The sequence below is a fragment of the Prionailurus viverrinus genome, chromosome B3, assembly GCF_022837055.1.
Source record: "Prionailurus viverrinus isolate Anna chromosome B3, UM_Priviv_1.0, whole genome shotgun sequence".
In the NCBI taxonomy this organism is placed as follows: domain Eukaryota; kingdom Metazoa; phylum Chordata; class Mammalia; order Carnivora; family Felidae; genus Prionailurus; species Prionailurus viverrinus.
In genome coordinates, this window is record NC_062566.1 from 122095016 (window position 1) to 122115940 (window position 20925).

Sequence of the window (20925 nt, forward strand, 5' to 3'; positions counted from 1 at the left end):
GTGGAACCCTGACTAATACAAGGCCATGATGCTATATAACTGTAATTATTAGCAACATATTCATAATGTATTCATAAATAATGATTCATAAAGCCTCATATTTTCCTGAAAGGTAGGATGTATTAACCATATGTTTCTGATGTTTTGGTATCTTGGGGGCCTTGTTAACCTTGAGAGAACTGCCCCTTCCAGGTCTAGCCAATTCCAAGAGATGGAAAAGGACTTGCCGGCAAGGCTCTCTCTCATGTGGGTACCATCCACTCCACAGCACACACGCCATCCACCTCTTCTATCAGGCTCTCACACTCAAGACCAGTTTTCTCCTCCCCTAATCAGCCCAGGGCCATATACCAGAAAACTAGGGACAGCCCCTGTGCCCCAGAGCCCACTGAAATTATTCCAACTAGCCAATTCTTAGTCTGCTTTGCTATTTCTTCCCAGAAACTACAGCACAGTCCTACATTTTTCCTTGCTTCCTCTCCCTCTTGACTGCTACTGTCACTTCTCTATGGCTCCATCATGGAGTATCATATCCCCTCCTCTTGGGATCTGTGAGTCTAACCAACTACCTTTTCAATAGCACTCATCCCCTGATCTGTTGGCCCGCCATACCTGAATAATAAAATCTGCATTTTAAAACAGAGGGAAACATTTTAAATATTTAGAGGTACACTACAACAATGTTTCTAATATTTTAGTACTCTAAATCGTGAGTTCATTTTGCTTTAAGGATGGCATATATCTATATACCCAAGCTTCTTGTTCTTTTGTTTTAAATCCCATGTGTGCCTTTCCAATTATTTTTTTAAAACATATATTGTTAACTTTAAGCAACAAAAAAGACTCTGGAATATAGTTTCTGGTTCTTCATTGGTACTTGGCTGACTTTATATTTGGGATCCATTTATAGATTGCCCAATAAATTAATATATGAAAAGTGCTCTAAATTTATTTTGTTTTTGTTAGTGTATGTGTGGGCAATCTTTACTGTAACAAAATTCCCTCATTTTCACAAATACATCTTTCATGTACACATACATCTTTCTCAGATACATCCTCAGATACACTCAACATACTTTTATCTGTGTTGATGCTTTAGATACCACAGGGAAATTTGAATGTGCGTTTTCCTTATCTGTGAAACATCTATATATAGTTTAAACTGAAAAAATATTTATATGCTACAAACCCAAACTTCAAAAAATTGATGTTATTAATAAATCTTTATTTTTTTAATTTTTTTTAACGTTTATTTATTTTTGAGACAGAGAGAGACAGAGCATGAACGGGGAGGGTCAGAGAGAGGGAGACACGGAATCTGAAACAGGCTCCAGGCTCCGAGCTGTCAGCACAGAGCCCGACGCGGGGCTTGAACTCACGGACGGTGAGATCATGACCTGAGCCGAAGTCGGCCGCTCAACCGACTGAGCCACCCAGGCGCCCCAAATCTTTATTTTTAATATTAATTGTTTGGTCATTTTTTTTAATGTTAATATTAGCTTGACTGACTTCTTTCACTTTCCTGCTTGGTAGTTTGATCACAGGTAGACATAGGAAAAGTTTATAAGATGAGAGACATTGATTCATAGCTGGAAAAGAAGTGAGTGGATGTACAAATTTTGAGTTTTATGTTTATATCCATCAACAGGTGTACATAGTCTTAAAATAATCAATCCCACCCCTCAACTAAACTTCTCATAATGAATCTGCTTTCATACATCAGTTAGCAAATATTTGCCACTTTCTCAGGCTTGGGATGTCTGCCAACTGTTTGATTTTGGCATTATTAATATCTTTGTATAACAGTGTTTGTGCAAATTATTTGACTATTTAATGTCATAATGTCTTTCGAAATGAGTAGAAAATTAAAAGTGCTAAAAAGATGGAAATATTAAGCACATTAAAAGTGAAACTTTTAATCCATTTGAATGTTCATTAAATTTAATTCAATTATGAAAGAAAATAAAAGGCTAAATGATATGAAATTCTAGAAATCTGTAATTGAATCCAGTTTTGAAAGGTGAGGCTTAATGATACATATATAGAGGAAGTTATTAAACTGTGGTTTGAGTAATAATTAATAATATTATAGCTAAACATTTTGAATGCTTCTCTCCCAAACATAGACCTAAGGTTTATAAATGCATTGTAGGGGGTGCCTGGGTGGCTCAGTCAGTTATGCATCTTACCCTTGATTTTGGCTCAGGTCATGATCTCATCATTCATGGGTTCGAGCCCTACATGGGGCTCTGTGCTAATCGTGTGGAGGCTGTTTGGGAATCTCTCTCTCCCTTCTCTCTCTCGGTCCTACCCTGCTTTCTCTCTCTCTCAAAATAAATAAATAAACTTAATAAAATAAAAAAAATGCATTGTATAATTTTATTCCCACAATAACTGTATGAAATATAGGTCAGGAAGTGTGAAGGGCCTGAGATTTTATTCCATTTGCCAACTAACGAGTTGGCATGACACAGATTAATGAGTACAGGTAGAAGATACAGACTCTTGAATCAGAGACAATGAGCTGCTTATTACAGAAACAGCAAAAGCCAGTGTCAGTGTTTATACCAGTTCTATAAGCCCAGATTCTTACAGGGCAATGCAATGAAGGCCAAGTGACTCTTGGGTTATATTAACAGCCAGGAATCCCAAGTTGAGGAAAGCTCAGTCCTTGAAAGCAGCTGTAAGTAAACCTTCCAAATTCTTGCCCTGGAGGGAGACATTATGGTTATTATTCTAAAAAGCAAAAGGTAGTGCTTCTACCCTGGCTCTGTCTCTATCTTCCAAGGTTGTTTGCTCTGCAGACATTTTTGAAAAGATAGTTTTGAGCAAAATGCTGTCAGGACCTTGATTCACAAGACATGTAGAAATAAGAAAGACCCATGGAACACTGCATCCCAACAATGATTTATTATTTCCAGTTTTATGAAACTGAGGTTTCAAGACTTCAGGTGACTTGATCAGTCACAAGAACTTGTATCAAAACATGATTCTAGTGATCTAAATGCAAAGGGAAGTCCATACTTCTGCCTACCTATTGATGGGATTATAGGTCACCAGAGAATCTTTTGTTTGGAGAAGACTGCCATTCTCTTTCCTCTGATTACATTTTGTTATCTGTGGACTATGCAAAAAACAAAACAAAACCACAGCCTCACAAACTCCAACTTAATCCACGTGTAATCCCTTGCAATATTTTCAGTCTTAATATCTTCTTCCAGATATTAGAACTGATTTCTCTTTATACTCAGTATCACCTCAACTTAGCTAAAAAAGTTAGCTTTCCAAATATATATAAAATTAGTTTGTATGATTTATAGCAAATGGAAATTGAAGTTGTTAACATTTGAAGAAGTTCTAGAGATTGGATAACCTAAAGGAAAACAATAGCAACAAACTCAAGAAGCCTGTATATTTTCAATAAGGAATTTGTAAAAAGTTTTAGTTTTCTGAAAATGGAAACTTAATTTAAAACCTTCAAGGTTATTTGTTTTCTTTTAGACACTCAACTATTAATTAAGCACCATTTCAAGAATGCACTGTATATTAAAATATAGCACCTTCTCTACATAAGCATCAATGTCAGGGCTATTCACGAAGACAGTCAATGCCTCACTTTCCATTATTGTGAAAGTCACAGTGGAAGTATAACCTTGTGCTTGACTTATGATAAAGGAGCAGAAGGGGTGACCCTTGGACTGGAGTGGCAGAGACCACAGGCCTTGAGTGGAACTTCTCAAGTGGACTGGAATCAGTGGGTTGATAAATAGAAGAAAGGAAGGAGGCTTCCTATCTTCTCTTGTTTATCTTGTTGTTGTCACGAAGCATGATTGTGATTTAATCTTTGCTCTAAATTACATGTTAACTATGCTTACTCTGACATGTTAATAATATTGGGGGAAAAGAAGAATAATATTCAGGAATATTTGGGCTTAGAAGAATTAGTTTCTAGTAAATGGCACTTTTCCCATCCTTCAACTGCTGTTTTATTGTAAGACAGTAAGTTATGCAATTTCATCTTGTAAAATGGTACTAGACAGCAGAGTAAACTTCAAGGTGTATATGTGACCTTGGGAGAGTTTTACACCTGTACTAATCTACAAGTACATGCACATATGAAGAGAAAGTGTCTTAGCATTTTCATTCAAATACAAACAGAACCATCTACCAACCAGAATTCTTTATCGGTTCCCCTGAACCTAAACACCACATGCTCCATTCTATGTATGGTATATGAAAATTTGGTTGAACTCTACATTAAATTCTACACAGTGCTGGGGATTTATTGAACAAAATTAACCAGTTGTATCCTTTGAATTGTACATGGTGCTCCTAAGGTGCAGATTAAAATATCAGCAAACAATTCCATCATCTGATCAGCTGCCCCTAAATTGTAAAAACTCTATACCAGGTCAGACTTAGTCCTTAAATCCTGTTCATGTCTTATCTGTATGAAGAGAATGAATAAATTTTTCTGCAATTTATATAATGTAACACAGAGAATTGTTTCTCATTTTCAGGCAATGTGTAATTCACCAACTGAGTTACAATGTACTGTATCAATCGTAAGTTCATTATATGAATTTAATAGATGAAGATACTGTGGATACAATCCCAACTCATAGTTCCATAACTGCATAAATCACATCAAATTTTGATTATTTCAAGTGTGCATAAGAAAGCTAATGCTATAACACCCAGGTGCTTTTTACTTCATTTAAAGAACAAAAAGGGATATAAGGCATTTAAAAGAAAGAAGGCATACAATGTTTAGAGATTTCATACTGAGAATCAGTGATTATTGCTCTTCTTTTTCTATTTCCAACAGTGAAGGACATTATCTTAAGAGCATTAGCAGATTTTAGCTGTGAAGGAATAGCCACCTGGGGCCTGGAAAGAATGTCAAAGAAGCTGTGGAACCAAATCATATTGGAGACGTTGAGGCAAAAGAATCAGGAGAAAAGGAAGTCACATAATTAGAGCTGGTGAAGCCCAACATGGGGAGATAAAATGTGATGAGAAAATGGTAGTCTTTAAAATCTTTGAAATAGATGGGAATGCTGACTCCAACACATGGCAAAACAAGGCTAAGAAAACCCTGGCACTCACTCTGAAAAACGTGTATGCATATGTTAAATGGTAATGGAGGAGCCCCCTCTGTGGCTCACCCCAGCTGCAGTGGTTTGTCGTTTTCAGTAAAAACTTAATGCCTCTCCCAGAGAATGAGTGCGTGCTTTGGTTCATAAGGGGATAACGCACTGGCCTTATTTCCAATGTCTGACAGATCAGCAAATACACATAGGCACTACTGCCTATTTGCTATTTACTACTACGGTAAATGGCAAGCCATAAAACGCGATCTGTTTAAATTGCATTTTGCAAACAATCCTTACTTCATGCCATACACTCTGCGAAACATTATTATTATTATTTATGAGGTGCAGTTAAGGGTGCCTGGTGCTGGGAGAATTGTGGATTTCTTTTACATTTAATTTTGTGAATGGAAGGGACCTGAAGATTATCTTGTTGGGGACTCTCATTTTATGGTAGAAGAAACTGGAATGTTATAATAACTTGACTATGATCATGCAGATAACTAGAGATGGAGGCCAGCTACAAACACAAGTTCCTAGCATCTTTTTATTTTAAGTGTTGAACTAAAATAGCCATGTTTCTATATTTAGAGCAATTATTCCCAGTGAGTCAGAGTCATTGTCACCATGAATGAGCACTTTGTGCCATTTAAAATATGTGTATATTATACACACACACATATGTATATATATGTATACATATCACTGGTTGTCACAATTTAGGTATTTTGTCATTGAGAACCTTATTAGTCAGGAATAGGTTTTTAAGGTACATCATGTGCAGTGACTGGGGATTATGATCCCATGTTTCTATTAGGGGGCTAAAATAAAGCATCTCCCTAGATCATGAAAGTAAGACAGAAGATACATCTGTTCTCTGGGATTAAGCAATAAAACACAAATATAATAGATGAGAGCAAAAATGTGTGAAATTTTTTTCAAAAATGCAAAATATTTCCTGGGCTCTTGAGCCCTGACTGCAATCATATTTCCATAGATTTCAAATCACCACATGTTTTGATGTCATCACTTGACTTTCTGCCAGGCATTTCAAACTAAAAGTGAACTCATGGTTTGTCCATCCAAACCAGCTCCTTCTTTCCTTCCTTTTCCACCTTTCTGTCTGTAAAAAGCTCCGGTAGCATTCGGACTCAGTGACCAAAATCTAGGTGTTATTTTTAATTTATTTCTGTCTACATCCTTCATCTCCAAGTCATCAGTACATACTGCTCACTTGTCCTATAAAACATATCTCAAACCATCTTCTTTTTCCATTTCTGCTACCACCACCCTAGCTGGCCCAAACCCATTTCCTCTGTCCTTGACAAATACAAAAACCTCCTGATTGTTTTTCTCAGTTCTACTTGGACCCTTCCATGAATCATTCTTTGTACAGCAGTAAAAGTAATTCTTAAAAATAGAAATACGACTTGGGCTGCCTGGATGGCTCTGTCAGTTAAGCGTCCGACTTCGGCTCAGGTTATGATCTTACCGCTAGGAAGGTTGAGCCCTGCATTGGGCTCTCTGCTGTCAGCATGGACCCCACTTCAGATCCTCTGTACCCCTCTCTCTCTGCCCCTTCTTTGTGCTCTCTCTCTCTCTCTCAAAAATAAACATTAAAAAAATATATAAATAAGACCATATAATTCCCTTGATGAAAAATAGTGTAGGGCTTCTCATTATGTTTGGTACAAAGCAAACAACAAATTTCTTTCCCAGCTTTAGAAAACCCTATAAGATCTCTGTACTACCTATTTCTTTGAACTTCCTCAGTGTCAATTTTCCCTTCACCCTCTAAACTCCCATTCTATAGTGCTTCTTAAGTTCCTATAAGAAGTCAAGCCCATTCACTGCTATCAGGCCTTTCCATGATCTATTTCCACTGCTAAGAACTGACTTCCCCTATGGATGTATGGGTGGCTTCTAATGGCCATTTAGCTTAAATGTCACCCTTTAGGTCTTCCAGAACCCACAATCTAAAGTACCTGTATAACCTTTCTACTCTTGGGATCATTTTTTTTCCCCAGGATTTCACAAAGAAGTAATAGAGTTCCTTGCTAGAATCCACCATCTTGTCTCCCTATTCTTTCTTCCACTCAGCTGTGGAGGAAATAAGAAAAAAAATCAGCTGTGAAAAATGCTCTGGAGAAAGTTAAAACAAAGTGAGTAAAGCATAATCAAATAATCACAGGAGCACACCTAAGGCATATGTCATTACACATAATGGTAAGCATTGTGAAGGGCATTATGAAGTATCATGAAGAGTGATAAGGTGTATATATACACTCTTCTCAGTGGTCCTACCTGTGACCAATGGGACCACCTATACCTTTGTAGTGATATTGGCACAAGTGCGTTAGAGGCCTGTGAATGGTCAGGAACAGCCTAAACCAGTCTTTCACATGGATTTGTAAGCCATACTTGCATTTTCATTAGCCTGGTGCTTGAACCTATTTTTGACTGATAATGAGGTACCAGGGGCAGGTATCTCATTACTCATTCTCCTGAGCTGTGAATTTTAGCAAGCCTACATGGTTGGGATTTAGAGATTGGATGTCGTTAGCACACAATGGGCCTGATTTCCCCAATGTCCTGAGTTGAAACTGGTTTTATTATTCCTTGATTTTATTATTTTTTTTGTAATTACTTTAGGAAATTGTGATAAGTCTATTCTGGATTCCTTTGAGAAGTAATATAATCCCTGAAAAGAGAAGTAAGCTGGTATCAGAAAGAGGAAGAAAGACCAACACACCTGGATTGAGCATTTATTACGTGCCAAATTGTTAGGTACTTGTTACATGTTCCCAAACTACACTGCGTATACCTTTTATACTCATTGTACTTCATTTATGTGGTGCTGTGATTAATGTTTAAATCAAAAAGTAGATAATCAGAAAGTGAAAGCATTGGTTTTGCTTTTTTCTTTAACTACCTGGCATTGTGTCTGACACATAGAAAGTGTTGGAATGAAATTGTTGAATATAAAAAATGAACATGTTATTTCTTTTAATAATTTCCATAATTTCACTAAGAGGTAATACCACTACCCAGAGATAAAAAGCTAACATTTTGTTACATAACATTTATATAAATCCTGTGAACAAGTAAAACTGTATCTGTATAAATCTGTTGAATAGTTGCATAACATTGAATAAAATCTATTACATAAAAATACCAATATTAAATGGTCAGTTCCCTCCTAGTGAAATTTAAATTGCTGCCATGTTTCCACCATTCTAAGTACTTCTCTAGTAAATACACATGTATTTTGTGTGTGATTTAAAATAGTCACCTTATCTTTTAAAATCATTCCTGGGGAACCTGGGTGGCTCCGTCAGTTAAGCATTCGACTTCAGCTCAGGTCATGATCTTGTGGTTCATGAGTTCAAGCTCCACGTAGGGCTCTGTGCTGAGATCCTGCTTCAGATTCTGTGTGTCTGTCTGTCCCTCCCCCACTCACACTATCTCCTTCTCTCTCTCTTTCTCTCTCTGTCTCAAAAAATGAATAAACTTAAAAAAATTAAAATTATCCCTAATTTTTAATTTTTTATTGTTATTGTTTTTGTGTTTGCACTCTTTTATCTTCATTAGGCCAGAGAGTGGTTTATCTGTGTTTTGGGTTTTTTTTAAGGAAACAAGTCTGAGATAAATATTTTGGCTATACTGTTTGTAGTTTCCTAATGCATTTACTTGTATGCCAATATTTGATAAATTCCTTCTCTTTTTACTAAATTCTTTGGTATTCTTCTCAGAGCTGCTCATGTGACATACTTAATTTACTTCTTCCTTAAAAATAAAAGCATTTACAGCTGTGCATTTGCCTCTAAATAGAGCTGGGGTAACATCTTAAATCTTGATAATTCATGCTCTAAATTTTGGCTTTTGATTTATACTTTGATGCTTTGGTACTTTTATACTTTGATGAGATTGTAATTGAAATAAAACATATGTACAGAAAAGTTCCCACATTATGACTGCACACATCTTATGTCAGAGTGAAGTATTGGCAGTGGAGAGGAATGGAAAGAGAAACAGGTTTTTCCTGCAGATGGAAATAAACGCGGGTTTGTCTTTGCTTTTTCTCAGGACCCAAAACAGTGGCTCAGCTCGGTAGGGGGAAATGGAAAACCTTTGGAGTAGCTATCATTATCTAATCAAAACCACCTACTCTTTTTTTTTGTCGTTGTTTTTAAGTGTGATTGAAAGTTAATTGATACAACAATTTCCTTGGGCGTCTACTACTTGCAATTATCAAAGTCAATAACCATATATCCTTTTACAAGGAAACTTCAACTATTGTTAAATTTTTTTCTTAATATTTATTTATTTTTGAGAGAGAGAGAGAGAGAGAACGAACGCGCACGCCCCCCCCCCCCACCCCCGCGAGCTTGAGTGGGGGAGGGGCAGAATCCGGAGCAGGCTCCAGGCTCTGAGCTGTCAGCACAGAGCCCAACACGGGGCTGGAACTCATGAGCAAGGAGATCATGACCCAAGCCAGAGTTGAATGCTTAACCAACTGAGCCATCCAGGCGCCCCAGAGATCTCATGTTGTATCTTGTTTTGTAGTTATCTGTGGTTGAAGAGCATAAAAAAGTTTTAGAGGGATTGATATATTATTTCAAGGGATGGAATTATTACTGTCAATTTGGAAATAAAAATATCTTCACAGAGGAAGTAGCTCTTGTGTGCAGGTTGATAATCACCAGTTGAGGATTTCATGATACATATAAAGTTTAAAATATTAAATGATGAAAAATCTGTAGCCTCATACAAAGGATCCAACAGAGAAGAAAAAAATAAGGATGCAGGGCACTGACATTCTGGTAAAAGAAGAAATTTAGATAAAAACAACCCAAAGTTCTAGGCTTGAAAAAAAGTTTATCTTTCTTTAAAAATTGAGAGTAAAAAGGGCAGATAGAATGCCATTTTGAGAGAGAGGTGGGAGAAGATACTAGATGCATATTTGTTGCAACAACATGGTAATGTGATTAATGAAAAGTTTCTACTAGGCATAAAGCTTCATTTAATGGCAAGGAATATAGAAATGCACAACTAATGCAGAAAGTGAAGAATATAAGACCTCTTTGCCATTTTAGTCTATCTTTTTTATACTTTTGTAGATTCTCTTAGCTCTTCCGAAGTCTCAATCCATGTGTCTGCTGCCCACCCATTCATAATTATTACAGAAATTTTCTGAGTGCTGCAGTAATATTTTGGTGAGTCAAAAGCCTACTTGTCAGGAAGCATCTATAATTGTTAGGTTTATTTGGGGTTAATTTGTATTAACAAATGCTTATTAACACCCTGACATGCTAACAGGTAGAAAACACTGGCTTAGCTAATTTATATTATTTGATTATATGTTATATTTATACACATTATTATCCTCATTTTATGGATAAAGAAATGGAGACACAAATTTTAGATATGTCCTCTTGGTACAATGTTGTGAATGTTTTTCTGAGCAGCAGAACCAAAAACCTAACTGAGGATGGATGGAAGTTGACTCAACAAACCTGGCCGTGGAATTGTTCCCACTAATGCTTGGCTGCCTGCAAGTATGAGTGCAGAATGTGGGTAGTACAATCTATATGGGGTTTGATATAATTTAAGGCAATATAGATAAATGATATGAACATTCAAGTGAGTATTGTAATAGTGAATGGAGTAACTGACCAAAACCTGGTATGAAGGCAAATGAATTTGGAAAAGAGCCACATGCGTCGTAGAGATAAAGAGGTAACATGGTGAGGAAAGAACATATACCACACAGTGAGTGAGCAGATGAAGTGGAGAAATGAAAGGCATGGTCAAAGTAGGGAGATTCAGACTTTTGGATCTTGGAGGTGGAGAAATTTCAAATAATGACAAGACTCAAGGTAAAGTAAACCAAATGAAATGAACTTGAGGATGTTCAGGAAGTTGAGGGTATGTGAGGTTGGCATTTTAAGGATCATTGACATAGATGTGAAGTTACCATCAGTAATCATGGAGCAAGTGGTGGACTGGAAGTTAAGATAACAGAGTAAGATGGCATTATTGTTAACATGGTTGAACCATGCACAACGTGACATTTATGGGCCACCCTGAAAATTCAGTGAAAACTTCTGGCATAAAAGGGTTTAGAAATAGAGGGCAGCCCTCGATGTCACAAGACTGTCAAAAATTATTAGAGATCTATCATGTGTCAGGCACTGTGCTACACAGTGGAAATTCAGAGTCTGGACTGGAAGCTCATGCATAGGTGGGTAAGTTTCAGGAGTTCAGAAAATGATGGTGAAATTGACACTAGGGTGGTTTAAAAGCAGGGTGACTACTAGCTACGTGTATGATTAGAAAATCTTGATAACTCCCTGGACCATGGCTCAGATTTTAGACTGTGGCGCTTTAGCTGGATTTCAGCTCCTACATATGGGAAACTTATGTACATGGCACAACCTGCAAAATCAAACTCAGTGAGCCCATATTAATGGATAGCATGGATTTTAAATGAGAAAAGGCATTGAGAGATGATAGAACATCAATGGTGAACATCAATTTAACTGAACTTGAAGTAATTGGGACCTGGTACTCTTGTGTGATTGATAAGTAATCTGCAAACAGCTTGATGGATTGGTTTGACCACACAGACTTGATCAGACTCATTCTATCTATCTCATTCTTTCTGCAGATTATCAAGATAACAAACTTCTCAGAGTTGCATTTATTCTAGAATCAAATGCTGGAAAAGAAAAATTTATTTATAAGAAAGCCTGGGAGGAAAAAAAAACACACTACAATTCTTGATGGCAACAATAGGAAACTCATTTAGAAAATCAAGTGCACTAATCAATTTATAGCTTCCCTGGTATAAAAGAACCAAGTTATATTATTCATAGGCTAAGCATTTCTCACTAATTTTTAAAAATTGTGAACAGATGACAAATTACTGCATAGTAACACATTATGAGGACTGAGCATGCATGTTTATATTTCATTGTTCTAATCTAATCTAACACAACACACACCAAAGTCCCTCATATACACATTTAATGGCATGCATCCTCATGATTTTGCTGCATAGTAATTAGGCATTAGTGATAAGCAGTTCCCATAAATTACTGTAATTAGTATTACTCTTATATCACCACAGCCATTTTTTTTAGGTTTTCCCTTCTAATTTTGTTAATTCTTTAGTATCTATCATCAACACAAATGTCAGCAGTTTCCCTAATGCCATGTGTGACTTAATTACTATTCTTTGCCCAGAGTAAGGTCTCAATTAATGCTTGTTGGATTGAATTGAATAAAATCATCATGTAGTAGCTAACATTCACTATGTATAAGGGAGAAACCTTGGGTTTGCTCTTGGGTGAGGGTCTCTGTGTGCATTTCTCAGGGTCATAGTCTCTTTACTCCTTTGAAAGAGCCTTGAGTTTCAGAAGTTGAAAACATGTAGGTCAGGAAATGCTTGGTTAGAGGACAAGGTGGTGGTCATTGGTCACTCACCTGCTGTGTAGCTCAGAGTTCAGGAAATTGGGTAAAGACAGACCTATACATGAAGAGTAAGGGGCAATGGCAATGTATCTTCAGTACCAAACATCTTGTTATGTTGGGGTGAGAACTGAGCTAAGAGATTAATTTAGTTCACTAAACTATTGGGACAAGATTAACAGAGGGATGGGAAGAAAGTTGATGATTTAGAAATCCTCAACAGCATCTGAAACAGTCAGCACAGACACCTAGTACAAGGTCAGGGCAATTTCTCTTCCGGGTAACCTTGCCCTTGAATGACTACAGAGTTAAGGGAAGAACTCCCTTGATTTCAAAATATGTCGTTTTCTTCTCCTACGAGTAGGAGGCAGAACATTTTTTCTACAGTGTGAGAAAAAGAACCTAAGAATTCAAATATCTCACATAAAACACGTAGAAGTAAATTTCAACCAAATTTGGAAAATGAGACCAAATATTTTCTTGGATTGTTTAGGATAGGGGACCAGAAAGCAGATGTGTATCAATGGCAGAGGTGCTGGCTGGACAAATACCAATGGCGTCACACAATCTGGCATCTTGATGTGCTCACATCTTCATGGTAGCCATGTATAGCGATGGTACTTAACTGTGCTTCTTGGTAGCACAGAAAAAAAATCACAAGACATAGAATCACTGGGAAGCTCTACTAATTTCTTATTGATGCTGCAGCAAATTGCTGACTTAAAGCAACATAAATTTATTATCCTACAGTTCAGTATGTTGGAAATGCAATTCATGCCTCATGGAGAAAAAATCAAGGTACAGTAAAACCCTGGATTGCAAGTAACTTGTTCTGCAAGTGTCCTCAAGATGAGCAAACATTTCTAATAAATTTTAACCTGATAAATGAGCCACGTCTTGCAATATGAGTAGTACGTGATGCCAGATGTCACCTGATCACAAATGAGCTGATGGTTCCTCTCTCTCTCTCTCTCTCTCTCTCTCTCTCTCTCTGGCTTGCCAGATTGTGAGTGATCATCAATGCAATGTCACATTTGCATGAAATCCTCCAAAGGAGGCAAAAGTAAGTGTCTTTGGATAGGTTCTTGGTTAAAGTTGCATGAAAAAAAAAAAAAAGATTCCAGTGAGCCAATAATAGCAGTGATTCTGTTAGTGATAATGAAAATGGTCCTAAACAAAAAAAAAAAAGAAAAAAGAAAAAAGAAAAAGAAAAAAAAAAAGAAAATGGTCCTACACAATAACCCTCCTCTCTCTTGTCTCCCTCACACCAGCCACAAGGTTTTCAAAGATAAATGCAGGTTAATTTGTTTTTCTTTATATTTTGTATTTTCTTTGTTATTCTATATTATTATTATAGTATTGTCATCATTTTTATATGAATATTTTTGAATTGTGGAATGAATCATCTGAGTTTCCATTATCTCTTATGGGAAATTCACATTGATATACAAGTGCTTTGTCTTACAAGCATGTTTCTGGAACAAGTTCTGCTCACAAAACAAGGTTTTACTGTATTAAAAAGGCTGAATTCTTTCCATGTGGACTCTTGGGATGAATCTGCTTCCTCACCTTTTCCAGTTTCTGGAGATCACCACATTCCTTAACTAGTGGCCTTCCTCCTCCATCTTCAAAGCCAGCACCACAGCATCTTCAACCACTGCTTCCTGCGTTCACTTATGTGAACTCTTGTGATTAAATTTAGACCAGTCAGATATTGTGGGCTAATCTCCTCATCTCAGTAACAGTAACTTAACCCATGGAGTTCCTTGTCTGGGAGTAGGATGTGGACCTTTTTTGAGGGGTGCACTGACCACAGGAACTGATTGTCCATCTTGCTCACAAGCACTGAACTTCTTCACAAGGCCCCATGATTTGAAACTTGTGTCAGGACACCCACTCCTCCTCTCTGGAGCAAGCTGCTGCCTCCCTAGCCCCCTGTGGCCCTTTACATGTTATGGTTCATATTCTAGTGGGGATCATTTGCCTACCTTCTGGCCAGTGCAGGAACAGACTCTTGGTTATGAAGTTCTGAGGAGTGTGTTTTCCATGTTCACATGTCATAGAGTAAACATCATATCTGACTTTTACTGTGACTTTCATAGGCAATTCAGGCTTAGGAAGCATTTCTGTAGAGATTTCTGTGTATTAGGGACTGTTTAAAATGTTTTACATGTATTAACTCTTCACAACACTCCATAAGGAGAATGATATCATTAAGACTAGTTTGTAGGTAAGAAAACAGGGCTAGGGGCACCTGGGTGGCTCAGTCAGTTAAGTGTCCAACTCCGACTCAGGTCATGATCTCGTGGTCAGATCCGTGGGTTCAAGCCCGGTGTCATGCTCTGTGCTGACAGCTCAGAGCCTGGAGCCTGCTTAGAATTCTGTGTCTTCTCTCTCTCTCTCTCTCTCTCTCTCTCTCTCACCCCCCCCTCTACCCCTCCCCCACTCACACTCTGTCTCTCTCTCAAAAATAAATAAACATTTAAAAAATTAAAAAATAAATAAAAAATAAAGAAAGAAAACAGTGCCAGGCAAGGTTGAGAAAATTGACAAAATTCACACCTAGTAAATGGCAGACATGGGAATCAAACCTAGTGTGACTGGTTCTGGAGCTCATGTTGCAAATCACCACAGTGCATATTGCCTCTCACATTGCATGGAGCAAAAGCTTAAATTGAAAATGCAAACACTGTTATACTAAACTAAAAATGATGCAGAAAAGATGGAGAGTGGGAAGGAGAGTTAGGGGGAGATTTGAGGAAAGAGTGAGCAATGCACACATTCACACACAGTGGAGAGAGAAAGACGGATTGCATAATCTGGGTCACTGAGTATGAGAGGCACTGTGTATGGTGCACAAAGGCACCCACTGTGGGGTTCTTGGGTGCAGACAATATGGCTCATTTGCACCCTGCTACATCTACCCAGAGGGGATGTCTTTTTCTACTTGCACAAAGATGCTAGTTAACAGCAATCCTGTTTATAAGCTAATGAGTATATGTGAGCAAATTTTTTTTTAACTAGGACAAATGGATTTATCTAATAGACATTATATTAAAACATTCCAAAAATATGTTTTCTAGTATCCTGTTTGCTACCCATCAGAATTCCTACAGAGGTATTTAATGGGTAATAGCTTTGAGCCAATTGTAAGATCTGGTGCCCATATAGGCCCAGTCTTTTCACTCATAGGCTGCTGGACTCCTGACTTGTATGAATCGTTTTCTCTTTTGTAGTTAAGGGCTTACAGATCAAGTTTCAAGTTGTCTGCCTAGGTTTAAAATTTTGTGATTTTGTTTCATTTTGTTGAAACACAAATAGCACTCCAATAGAGAGATGCTGTCTTCTTTCAAAGCCACTTTGAAATACTAAGTGTGATTTTTGCCCCTGTTTAGGCTGTTAGATTTGTCAAGTTATTAACTAAAAGATGTCCCATGGAAATCACATTCATCATTGATTTATAATGACTTGATAGCATAAATTCAATAATCAATGAATTTTAATCCTGAAATATTAATTCTTAGTCACTCATGCAGTAGTTAAAATATTTAACAACCTCATATTGCTTGTGCATTAAAACTGCTCTTTAACACAATGGCTGTTTCTGAAAATGCTTGGATGTTGGAAATAATTGCATTTCTATTGAAGCTATTAGAATGAATCACAATTGGATTTCACATAAAAGTTTTCAATGCATAGATATTTCACATAATATGTTTGTAGGTAATGGTTCTTCAAATAAAGCTGTTTTGTCCTCAAGAAATTTTCTCTGTGAATCAATTTTACCTCTAGTTAGATCACATATTCTTTCTTTTTTATTTTTGTTTCTTTCTTCCTTTTTTGCTACTTAAAGTATTTTTCTAGGAGTGGGGTGCCTGGGTGGCTCAATTGGTTAAGTGTCCAACTCTTAATTTTGGGGCAGGTCATGACCTCACCATCTTGAGATTGAGCCCTACGTCAGGCTCTGCCCTGGGTGTGGAGCTTGCTTGGGATTCTCTCTCTGTCTCTCTGTCTCTCTCTCTGTCTCTCTCTCTCTGTCTCTCTCTGTCTCTCTCTCTCTCCCTCTCCCTCTATCCCTCCCCTGTGCATTCTCTTCTCTCTCTCTCTCAAAAAAAAAAGTGTATCTATATCTCTCTATCTCTATCTCTATCTCTATCTCTATCTCTATCTCTATCTCTATATATCTTTAGGCGTGTTATAACACTGCTCTAGACTGAATGTTTGGGCACCCTCTCTTCCAAAATCCATGTGTCAAAGTCCTAATCTCTAATGTGAAGGTATTTGGAGGTGGGACCTCTGGGAAGTGATTAGGTCATGAGGGTGGGGTCATCAGGAATAGAATTAGTGCCCTTATAGGAGGGACACAAGAGAGATACTCTCTTACCTCTCTCTCATGTGAAAACTCAGCAAGCAGATGTCCACTGTAAACCGAGAAGACGGCCTTCACCAGACACAAGATTAGCCATCGCCTTGATCTTGGACTTCTCAGCCTCTACAACGGTGAGACATAAATTTCTGTCATTTTAGTGATCCAGTGTGTGATAATTTGTCATGGCAATCTGAACTAAGATAAATACTAAGAACCATTGCTGTGGTCGCTTTGTGAAAGCGACCCATCCAAAATTTGGTTTGGGTGGCAAGATGACAATGCCACGTATACACCAAGATGGTATGAAAAAGTTTATTTCTGACATAATGGGACTTTCTGGAGAGTTCAGGGTGGGACCCCAGACTGGTTCAAAATGGCTTGAGAGAACAAAGAAAGGAGACCAGCTTGGCTTTTCATGGCAATTAGAAGTGGAGGGCCAGGGTAAGGAGTCCTGCTAGAGATCTGAACTTCCCGCCAGAACCAGAGGAAGGTAGCATCTGAGGCTTTAGCGTGAGCTTCACCAGATGGGGCCAGAAGGAGAAGGGAATGGGGGAGGTTTACAAGCTTTCATGCAATTGAAGATCCAAAAATGGAGTCAGACTTTTTATTACAATCCTTTTGAGAACCTATCTGTACAATAGACTTTCCTATCGACTTATAGAAGGAAAGAACAGATTATCTCTTAAAAATAAACGTTTAAAAAAACATTTTCTTTGAAAAATAAAAAATTATATACAGCACGGTATGGAGGAAAAAGCAAGAGTTAGAACCAAATTTGGAATAAAATTTGAAGTCTGTTGACTGCTTGCTGTATCCACCAGGGTTCGGGGCAGGAAACAGAATCCACTGTGGGTATCTAAAGCATGAGAGAGTTTAATGTAGGGGCATAGGGGCTCACAAAATTGTTAGAGAGGCCAGAGAAACGGGTTGTAGGCTGTACCCTGGAGCGACTCCAAGAGCTATCTATAAGGAGCTGCTCCCGTAGGAGAGCTCTGCTTTTGATGCTGTCTTGCAGCACTGTGCTGGAAGCCAGCAGCCTCTTTGAGCACCGCCACTGCAGCTCTTCCCAGCATCCCAGAGGCTCAAAATCTCACACTGTCGTGGTTTTACTTGCCAGCAACCAAAGCCGAGAGCCACAAGAAGTTTGCCTCTGTCTCACTGCCCCTGCTCAAATCATGCACAAGTATATGTAATCAGTGGAAGCTGATTCACATCTAGAACCCTAGCTTGAAGGGGGTCTGAGAAATGTTCATTTGAGCTTTACAAGGTCAAATGGAGGTTGACTAAAACAAACTATAGTCACTTCCCTGTCTCTGTGATCTGGGACAAACATTTGAATTTGAATTTTCTCGTCTCAAAATGGATCTCATACGTATATTGAAAGGCTATCCACGGACTAGAGGTAATGTAATTAAAATATCTAGTATATGGTAGTTGGCCAAATAACTGTATCTATCATTATGGCTGTGTCTAACTGTTTCAGAATTTTATTTTTTATTTTTTAAATGTTTATTTATTTTTGAGAGAGTGCAAGTGGGGAAGGGGCAGAGAGGGGAACAGAGGATCCAGGCTTTGCGCTGGCAGCAGTGAGCCTGATGTGGGGCTTGAACTCACTAACTGTGAGATCGTGATCTGAGCCGAAGTCGGATGCTCAACCCACAGAGACACCCAGGTGCCCCTATTTCAGAATCTTAGGAATTATTGCACTGAAAGTCCTAACGAGCCGTTGCTTTTTATAAAGCATGGAAACAAAGAATTTTCTCTTCAGATAGTCTGTGGGGATTAGATAGTCCAAGTACTAATTTTAGAGAGAAATTATAATAAGTAACATTGCAATTTATAAACTTTGGGACTCACACTCATACCTCCCTCCATGTAAGTATCTATACATTCATTAATTCTACTCTTCCAGATTGCTTTTATCACCTCTTGTGCTGGACACTGTGCTTATTGCTAGGTGTGTATGAGAGAAATAAACGAGATTCTGCCCTTTGGAGCTTTATAGTCCAGTGGAACAGAGATATGTTAAATAAATAATCAACACTGCAATGCAATTGCTGTGAAAGAAGACTGCAGGTTGCTAAGAAAGACAATAGTAAGAAAAAATTGGGTTGCCAGATTTAGTAAATAAAAATACAGAATTCCCAGATACACTTGGATTCAGGTAAGCACCAAATAATCTTTTAGTATAACTACGAAGCATTAAAAAAGTATCGGATGTTCATCTAAAATTCGAATTTAACTAGGTGTCTTGTATTTTATCTGGAAGCTTTGGGGAAAGGACTAATTTGGACAATGTCACATTTTCCCTCTTATAAATGAGGAGAAAGGACCTCAGAGAAACAAAGTGACTTGTTTCAGATTACCAGTTAATTGGATACCAGGACAGAATTTGAGTTCAGACCCGTTTGATTGCAAAGGCTTTTGTTTGTAACTGGTCCCCATCCACAGAGGGCAAGGTGGAAGAGGTTGGCCACTCCAGATTCCTGTGTAAATGGCTGGTTTAATAAGCAAGGGAACTAACAAATGTTTGAATTTTTATGAGGCTTGTGAGAGCAGCTGCAGGATGATAGGTTTCCTCATCCACTTGCCAGAATCTTAAAAGTTTATATAAAGGCCTTACCTGGGTTGTCACAGAGCTGGTCCAGATGGTCTTCACAATACATTGCCCTCTCAAGGCTGCACCTAAACGCTTCCTGCTGTAGAAATGGTGGGCAGAGTGTTCTTTCCAGGGGCAGGGGTGGGGGGAGGAGCCTCCCATGGCCCTGCTCCAGACCACAGGTCATATCCTCTCAATGACCTCTTCCAACAAAAACATAAACCACAGTTTGAGGGAGGACTGGTCTAAAATACATTGGTACTGTTTAGGAAGGTGAGTTACCAAAAGTGATTTTGGTTTGTATTTTACATATGATATTTCAGTCTTTGTCACTTTCAGCCTTCAGTCACTTTCCTGTGACTCACTTGCAAGGGAATTAACATTGAAGCTTTAAAACAAGTTGCCAATTTTGCCTGTGAAATTTTTAATTTCCTATACTCTTCTGAGGTGTCAGTCATCTGCCTTCCCATAGGAAAGCTTTGTCTTTCACCTCAAGATCTATTGGATTTCTTGTGGTGTTGAGATAAACAATATCATTAATTCATGACTAGAAAGAACTTCAAAACACATCTCACTTTTTGTTAAACTTATAACATCTCAAACTGTTGTGCAGAGAATTGTAAAATGATACATATTATTTTAAAACAGTGAATATTATTATTATTATTTATTTTGTTCAGGGAGAAAAAGAAAAAGAGAAAGTTCCAGAGCATAGAAGAATGGAAAAAAACATGCATGCCATAGAGAATATAGAACATGACTTTTTCCTTCCCGTGATTATTGGCTATTATTATTCTTAAAGGTTAATCAAGAAAAGTAACCTGCTGAAAGAAGTAGCACATAGAGTTCTATTTCTAATGAAAGTATGCTTAAAAACATAAGTTCTCGGGACATCTGAGAGGCTCAGTCAGTTGAGTGTCTGACTCCTGGTTTTGGCTCAGGTCATGATCCCAGAATGGTGGGATTGATTGCCACGATGGGCTCCGCCCTGAGTGTGGAGCCTGCTTAATATTCTCTCTCTCTCTCTCTCTCTCTCTCTCTCTCTCTCTCTCTCCCTCTCCCTCTCCCTCTCCCTCTCCCTCTCCCTCTCCCTCTCCCTCTCTACTTTTCCCATGCACTCTCTCTCTCTCTCTAAAATAATAACTTAATAGAGGTACCTGGGTGGTTCAGTCAATTAAGTGTCTGACTCTTGTTTTCAGCTCAGGTCAGAATCTCCCAATTTGTGAGATTAAGCCCCTCATTGGGCTCTGCATTAGTAGTGAGGAGCCTGCTTGGGATTCTATCTCTCCCCTTCTCTGCCCCTCCTCTGCTTGCTTTCTCTCTCTTTCAAAATAAATACACTTAAAAATTAAAACTTAAATGAAATAAAATAACGCATAAATTCCCTGTGG

General features: G+C 38.0%; 1 long non-coding RNA gene across 1 annotated transcript in view; it reads left to right on the forward strand.

Moving 5' to 3' along the window:
• The window catches only part of LOC125169114 (uncharacterized), a 109549-nt gene that overhangs the window by 53863 nt on the left and 34761 nt on the right, over positions 1-20925 (forward strand). Inside the window, exon 2 of the long non-coding RNA XR_007153455.1 lies at positions 16974-17066. This is a non-coding gene — a long non-coding RNA (uncharacterized LOC125169114). The remainder of the gene's footprint in view (positions 1-16973; positions 17067-20925) is intronic.